At 42.0% G+C, this 8870-nt stretch overlaps 1 non-coding gene across 1 annotated transcript; it reads left to right on the top strand.

Moving 5' to 3' along the window:
• The first annotated feature begins 6907 nt into the window (after positions 1-6907).
• LOC135523231 (U7 small nuclear RNA) lies at positions 6908-6962 on the top strand. The gene has a single exon (XR_010452806.1). It is a non-coding gene; the product is annotated as a U7 small nuclear RNA (small nuclear RNA).
• The last annotated feature ends 1908 nt before the right edge of the window (positions 6963-8870 follow it).

Raw genomic sequence — 8870 nt, 5'->3', positions numbered from 1 at the left:
TATATGTCTGTCTGTCTGTCTGTCTGTGAATGTATATGTCTGTCTGTCTGTGAATGTATATGTCTGTCTGTCTGTCTGTCTGTCTGTCTGTCTGTCTGTCTGTCTGTCTGTCTGTCTGTCTGTCTGTCTGTCTGGGAATGTATATGTCTGTCTGTCTGTCTGTCAGGGAGTGAATATGTCTGTCTGTCTTTCTGTCAGTGAATGTATATGTCTGTCTGACTTTCTGTCTGTGAATGTATATGTTTGTCTGTCTCTCTGTCTGTGAGTGTTTCTGTTATCTGTCTTTCTGTCTGTCTGAGTCTTCAATAATTTGCCCATAGAATTGTACATCTGTCTGTATGTCTAACCCTAACCCTTGTGACACTCATCTTTTCCCATTGAATGCAATGTTCTGTCAAAAACGTCAATAATGTGACACTCATTTTTTCCCATTAAATGCAACATACTGACAAAAACATAATATATTGTAAAGTTTTCCTTTAAAAAAATGACGTTTTCCTATAATATCATGTTGTCCCTTGTTAACCTCTAATGTGCTTTTTATGACAGAATATAAAAACTAGGTGAAATAAATAAAAAAATTCATGAAGTTACACTAATCAGAAGGCACCTAATTGGTGGAATAACCCTCCTAATACTGTTTGTGAAACCAACAAATGGCCGCTACTGTTCCCAATGTCAAAGTCTCCAGTGTGACAGAGATGTATGTTTTCCTGGTATGAAGCTCTTATTAGCTTTGCACTGAGGGTACCTCCAAGTGACTGTGTGGAGACTATTACTGAAACACTCGGATCTCAGTCCCAAATGATACCCTATTCTTTATATAGTGCATTACTTTTGACCAGATCCCATAGGGCTCCTACAGGTCAAAAGTAATGCACTACATAGGGTATTCTACATAGGGATTCTGATTGAGCTCCATCTCTTTAGAGAGTTCACCATCTCACGCTGCTTGCCAGGAAGAGAATGGAACAGTGAAATAACCAGTGAGGTGTTCTAGCTCTCCTCATATGGTGGACTGTAAGTCAATAGATCTACTACAGGGGGTGTTAAATGCTCTATTTTAACCTTCTCTGGATTAAAGGATGAAATGTATCTGTAGGAGACTGTAGTTTAAGCATGGTGCTTAAAACGCCAGGGTAGTGGGTTTGATACTATTTTCAAAATTATTTTGGCACACTAATTTAAATACATTTCAATTAGCATATAATTACTGAGCATGTTTTGTGTATATGAGAGGATTGGCACCGTCCTTGCCAAGCCACTGTGTGCTAATCCTTATTCCTGGGCCATGGCAGGAACAGGGTTGTGTGTAGTTTGTGGTAGGGCTGGCTGCTGTGCTGCGTGGCCTGTCAACTGCCTCCTAATCCCTCTCCAGCCCTCTCCTCTCCTCGCAGTCATCCACCCAACCCCTTGACCTCGGCTTGTGAGGTCTAACTAACTAAGCCCTCTCCCCCTGGTACTCTCCTGCCACCTAAAGCACAGAGCCAGAACCAGAGTACCACAGCCTAGGTGGCTGGCATCCCTGCCTTGAACAGCAGCCTGCCCTGAAGGATCACCTCTCCTCCCTGTCGGAATAGTAGTGGTGCGGAGTATACGAAAGGTAAACATATCGGCTTTGCGAGTATTCATTTGAGATACTCTGCCACGTGATGCGCAAAGCGCAGTCAAAGTTTTAACACCTCTCACATCACTTTTGATGACTTTCCAATGGGTTATTGCCCATTATCATATGATATTATTGTGTTTGCATAGCATTGCATTGCACAACAACACAGAAAATGGACTGCATGGTCTTCCCCTATCGAATACTCCCATGTCGTTGTTGGGTGTTCCTTGAAACCCCTTCTCTCAATTCAAATGCATCGCTCGCCTAATAGGAGCTGTCAACTTTGTGTGGATATTTACCCGGGACTGTGTGGCTATGAGGAGCGTAGGTGTTCACTCTGGGGCCCACATGTAATGAATGCGAAAACAATGAGACACCCAGTGGCTCCCTTTCTCCATGAGCCGACCTGGGTCTGATTCGCCTTAGCAAGTGGGACAGAGACCCAAAACAAAGCTGAAGGAGGGGTTCAGAGGTCAGGCACCAAGCCCCGCTAACAGGGCCATTTCTCCAGTTTGGGCTTCCGAATAGGAAGAAGACACAGAGGCACAGAGACAATGGGATAAAAGGGACCCTCTAAAACCATTATGTTCTGAGGAAGTGATGGCCGTGAATGATGACTGAGTGAATAGGGACTGTTGAGGTGGGAGGTTGGTTCCATTAAGGGCCGTGGACACTCCATTATGGCAACACGGGGAGGTGGTAATGAGGAGGGACATTTTCCCTATTAGGCCTCTTTCTTCACACCACTCTGTCCTCTTGGAGATAGGGACGCGTTAGATCCAAGTCCTTCAGATCTCCCCTCGGGACACTTGGAATGTTATTTATATTTTTCATAATTAATAAACAATACTTATTTTCTAAATGCAGAAAATCCGATGTTTCTATGTCAAACAGTTTAGTTATATTTCAATCTTCTGTGATGTATATAAAGTGTAATATTGGGATGCAAACTCAAAATTGAATACATTTTAACTCTATATCTTGGTACAGGGGTCTTCTTTTTTTAAGCCCATAACCATGTGTGTGAGGTGTATAATTTTGTTTCAAAGTAGATTTGAAACACTCTGTGTGACCCTGTTCTAGCCCACTGCCGTACAATGTTAACAAAGTGTCTGATCTAGGATCAGGTCCCCCCTGTCCATACAATCTTATTCATTATGATCTAAAAAGAGAAACTGATCAGCACTCCTACTCTGAGATGCTTTTTGAATACAGGGCCCAGAGCTCTGAGTTGATATATTCATACCACACTGTAAGCACATCGAAGCACTCAACTGTACCTATGCTGCGATGCCATCCGGGAAATGTTTAAGCAGATTTACTTGAGTGTCTGCACTAACATTATGTCACCACCATATGCCGCTGAAACTTAGCAGAGACTCATCTAGCCCTGCATGGCACAGTGTGCCTACTCTAAATCACTCTTCTTGTATCGCTCTGTCATTGTTTAAATTTCTGTCTTTGATTGACAGGATATTCATATGTCTGTCATGTTCTGACCTTAGTCCCTTTGTTTTGTCTTTCATTTAGTATGGTCAGGGCGTGAGTTGGGGTGGGCAGTCTGTTTGTTTTTCTATGTTGGTTTCTGTGTTCGGCCAAGTATGGTTCTCAATCAGAGGCAGGTGTCGTGTTAGTTGTCTCTGATTGAGAATCATACTTAGGTAGCCTTTTTCCACCTGTATTTCGTGGGTGTTTATTTTCTGTCTTTGTGTATGTCGCCAGACAGGACTGTTTCGGTTTTCGTTCGTTCACTTTCTTGTGTTACAATGTCGTTACAATGTCGTTGTCAGCTATTCAATAAAGGATTTATTTAGGAATTGTGTTTTCAGTGGACTATATAATGCCTCTCTTATATGTTGAAATACAATGTTTGGGCTTGATTGATGGCAGTTCATGATCTCTAGACCTTATCAGAATATTTGTGAAACTATTGCAGAGGTGGAAGTCATCTCTTTATCACATGAAAAGGACCTAGTTGTGCCCAACATTTGAGTGATTCTCAACTCTTTGATGTTTCAAACCATCTCATGTGAAAGTTGACCAAGATTTCAAAGCAACATCATATCATACTTCATGAGGAAGTACTATTTATATATTTTTTTGATTATCTTTGTGAAAAAAAGCTAAATGCATCATACCGGCTGTATTTCTGTCATGGCTTTCGTTGTGGGAAGGAGGAGCAGACCAAAATGCAGCGTAGTTGTGATTCATTTTATTTAATACGGAAACTATACACGACAAACTAACAAACGTACGAAAACCGAAACAGCCCTATCTGGTGCAAAACACAGAGACAGGAACAATCACCCACAAACACACAGTGAAACCAAGGCTACCTAAATATGGTTCCCAATCAGAGACAATGACTAACACCTGCCCCTGATTGAGAACCATATCAGGCCAAACACAGAAATAGACAAACAAGACATCCAACATAGAATGCCCACTCAGATCACACCCTGACCAATCAAAACATAGAAACATACAAAGTAAACTATGGCCAGGGCGTGACAATTTCTGTATTTTGAACACTTGACTGCTGACATACAAAACATTTTAGGATTATATCAACAATGGACTAATGAAACAAAAACCAAAAGTTATTTTTTAAGTGGACTTTTCCTTTAAGGTCTCCTTAAGAGTAAGAGTAAGAGTTTGGCCTATATCTGCCCTCCCCACGCCACAACACCACAAAGGCAAATGAGTTTGCTTGTGCTTAAGATGTAGGACATTCACATGAAATATTGTCACAGCTCGAGCCCCTTCATCTGTAGACAGACACCCCACCGACAGCCACAGAATACTGCATGGTGCATATCAAGAACCGTGAGGAATTTTGACATGTTTTTGTGGTTATACCATTTAAGGAGTTGACGGTTCTTTCCCATAAACCACAGTGAACGACTCTGTGATTAAGCAAAGTCTTGAGGCGCGAGGGTCCAGATTATTGCTGTCTAAATGTGATTGTGTGTAATCTTGTCGATTCAGATGGTGTTCCACACAATGTCTAGACCCAAATAGACTGTTTCACTGAACTCCAAAGAAGGTAGCCACATGTTTCGGAGACTCGCTGAGAGTCTTCTATGTGAAGGAAGAAGAGGTCTCTGCATATGCTCAACAGAGTTTCTTCTTTCTTTAACCAAGGAAAATGTGTCTGTCGGGCCAAAAAAAAAACACATTCCACACTCTGTCAGAGGGATTTAGTGATAAAAGGTGATTATATTCACATCAGGGGAATTTAGCGTGTGTCAGCCTATTGTCAGGCTATTTGCAACACACCTCCATGTAATTGCGTTTCCATTTTCGTGTGTTGCACTTGCTTTCAGTAGCGTCTATGAATCACTTGATTATGAAGGCATAAATGTGTGAAAGGGGTGTTAACTCTTGTGTCCTGACTAAATTCCCAATGTGGCCTTCATACCATCATGACCATCTAATCATCCCCAGCATCCAATTGTCTCATTCATGTCTCATCCCTTCCCTGTAACTATTCCCCAGGTCGTCGCTGTAAATGAGAATGTGTTCTCAGTCAACTTACCTGGTAAAATAAAGGTATGTCCTTGTGATGTACTTGTCTATTACTGGGGCTTCTCATGCCGTCCCTGGAAGGGGTGCGTCACCTGAGTGGGTTGATTCACTGATGTGGTCATCCTGTCTGGGTTGGCGCCCCCCCTTAGGTTGTGCCATGGCGGAGATCTTTGCGGGCTATACTCAGCTTTGTCTCAGGATGGTAAGTTGGTGGTTGAAGATATCCCTCTAGTGGTGTGGGGGCTGTGCTTTGGCAAAATGGGTGGGGTTATATCCTTCCTGTTTGGCCCTGTCCGGGGGTGTCCTCGGATGGGGCCACAGTGTCTCCTGACCGCTCCTGTCTCAGCCTCCAGTATTTATGCTGCAGTAGTTTATGTGGCAGGGGGCAGTTTGTTATATCTGGAGTACTTCTCCTGTCCAATTCGGTGTCCTGTGTGAATCTAAATGTGCGTTCTCTAATTCTCTCCTTCTCTCTCTCGGAGGACCTGAGCCCTAGGACCATGCCCCAGGACTACCTGACATGATGACTCCTTGCGGTCCCCAGTCCACCTGGCCGTGCTGCTGCTCCAGTTTCAACTGTTCTGCCTTATTATTATTCGACCATGCTGGTCATTTATGAACATTTGAACATCTTGGCCATGTTCTGTTATAATCTCTACCCGGCACAGCCAGAAGAGGACTGGCCACCCCACATAGCCTGGTTCCTCTCTAGGTTTCTTCCTAGGTTTTGGCCTTTCTAGGGAGTTTTTCCTAACCACCGTGCTTCTACACCTGCATTGCTTGCTGTTTGGGGTTTTAGGCTGGGTTTCTGTACAGCACTTTGAGATATCAGCTGATGTACGAAGGGCTATATAAATACATTTTATTTTATTTTGATTTGATATTAATGTTATGTATTATATGTTTTATTATATGTTTTATGATTTTTGTGGACCTCAGGAAGAGTAGCTGCTTCAGTTTAGCAGTAGCTAATGAGGAACCTAATACAATAAAAGAAAAAGATACAAATTAACATGTGAAAAACTTTAACGTGAAAAAAGATTCATGAGCAATTTCACATGTGAAAATGTAACTCTCACATGTGGAATTACTTTCTCACATGTTAAAAACCTTTGTTGAAATGATGCATCCCCAATGTTGCCACGTTTCACATAAAGTCATGTGCTCAAATGTGTAGTTTCATATTATCACATGTTGAAATGTTGCTTCTCCATGTTGTCACATTTATTTCACATGAGACCATGTTTTCACATGTGTAGTTTCATGTTATCACATGTTGCTTTTACATGTTATCACACTAACTTCACATAAGATTATTACATGTGAAATTAATGTTTTTTTTCTGTAAGGAGTATGATATGTTGTCTCTTCACTGCGCATTGAAAGTGACTTGAAAATGTCATGTTGCATTGCGAGCTGTAATGTGCATAATCTCTCGTAATGTGAGTCTTGTTATACCAACGGCCCTTGCTCCAAGCATGAGAGAGAAATGGAATCATAGTCCACAGCTTCTACACATTGGAATTAGGATTTATCTAATCAGAGCATCACCATTGAAACTCATCTCCAAGCGATACACACATTCTGTCTACCAGTCAGCAGAGATTCCTGCTGTTAGCATATTCCAATTTGCGCCACCCATAAGTGAGCGACCTACATGCCAAGTATAGACCATATATTGAGTTCCCTACAGGTTATAGAGAAGAGCAGAAGTGTGGAACTCTCCGTTCAGAACCCAGTCCTACTTACCTACTTTACCTACAGTTTATGGAACATTTCCTCTTTTAGTATTTCTCTAGTAGGTTTCCTCAAGGAGAAAGCCGTCCACTTCTACGTCAAAGATTATAAAACAAATAAATGCACAGTAGAAAATGACAGACAGGAGCAAGTGCTGCTGTTCAGTCAATTGAGTACAACCTCACATTAGAGTAAAATATCAATATCAATATCAGGATGTCGGTAGACGTCTAATGCTGCCCTTATTGAAAGCACTATAACTGCCTTTGCTTATTAAATACATTATCTGGCCAGTATAAACCCTTATTGTTTACACTCTCATTAAAGGAGAAGTTAACTTTTTTACAACCAAATTTGTATTTTGGATGTAAACGATACGTTATTGAAGTGTCCAGACACTTTTTTGCAATTTGACTTGTTTTTCAGAAACTGACTCCAACCAGTGATTGACTTCCTCATCCCCATTCTGCAGGAATGGGGCTAAAATATAAAAATGAACAAAAGCTCCTGAAACAACCAAATGCATGTTTTTAGAAACTGAAACGCTCTCAGCATAGTAATACAGGTTTTTAGATGTTGTATATATGAAATTGTGTCATTCCAGATAAAGCACAGCAGTTCGACATAAATACAACAACACAGAGTTACACATGGAATAAACGAACATACAGTCAATAATACAGTAGATAAAATAAAATCTATATACAGTGAGTGCAAATGAGGTAAGATAAGGGAGGTAAAGGCAATAAATAGGCCATGGTGACGAAGTAATTACAATTTAGCAATTAGGCACTGGAATGGTAGATGTGCAGAAGATTCATGTACAAGTAGAGATACTGGGGTGCAAAGGAGCAAGATAAATAAATACCGTATTGGGATGAGGTAGTTGGATGAGTGGTTTACAGATGGGCTATGTACAGGTGCAGTGATCTGTGAGCTGCTCTGACAGCTGATGCTTAAAGCTAGTGAGGGAGATAAGGGTCTCCAGCTTCAGTGATTTTTGTAGTTCTTTCCAGTCATTGGCAGCAGAGAACTGGAAGGAAAGGTGGCCAAAGCAGTAATTGACTTTGGGGGTGACCAGTGAGATATACCTGCTAGAGTGCGTGATATGGGTGGGTGCTGCTATGGTGACCAGTGAGCTGAGATAAGGCGGGGCTTTACCTAGCAGAGACTTGTAGATGACCTGGAGCCAGTGGGTTTGGTAACGAGTATGGCCAGCCAACGATGGCACTGTGATAGACTGTGATAGACTGCATCCAATTTGTTGAGTAGAGTGTTATTTTATCGCTGAAGTCAAGGATCGGAAGGGTGGTCAGTTTTACGAGGGTATGTTTGGCAGCATGAGTGAAGGATGCTTTGTTGCGATATAGGAAGCCGATTCTAGATTTATTTTTGGATTGGGGATGCTTAATGTGAGCCTGGAAGGAGAGTTTACAGTCTAGCCAGACACCTAGGTATTTGTAGTTGTACACATATTCTAAGTCAGAACCGTCCAGAGTAGTGATGCTGGACAGGCGGGCAGGTGCGGGCAGTGATTGGTTGAAGAGCATGCACTTAGTTTTACTTGCTTTTAAGAGCAGTTGGAGGCCACAGAAGGAGAGTTGTATGGCATTGAAGCTCGTCTGGAGGTTAGTTAACACAGTGTCCAAAGAAGGGCCAGAAGTATAAAGAATGGTGTTGTAGAGGTGGATCAGAGAATCTCGCTGCTGGTGATCAGAGAATCACCAGCAGTGAGAGCGACATCATTGATGTATACAGAGAAGAGAGTCGGCCCGAGAATTGAACCTGGCACCCCCATAGAGACTGCAAGAAGTCCGGACAACAGGCCCTCAGATTTGACACACTGAACTCTATCAGAGAAGTAGTTACTGAACCAGGCGAGGCAATAATTTGAGAAACCAAGGCTGTTGAGTCTGCTTATAAGAATGTGGTGATTGACAGAGTCGAATGCCTTGGCCAGGTTGATGAATATGGCTGCACAGTAATGTCTTTTATC

The sequence above is a fragment of the Oncorhynchus masou genome, chromosome 30 (genome assembly GCF_036934945.1).
Source record: "Oncorhynchus masou masou isolate Uvic2021 chromosome 30, UVic_Omas_1.1, whole genome shotgun sequence".
NCBI lineage: Eukaryota > Metazoa > Chordata > Actinopteri > Salmoniformes > Salmonidae > Oncorhynchus > Oncorhynchus masou.
This window is presented reverse-complemented; position numbering and strand designations above follow the sequence as displayed.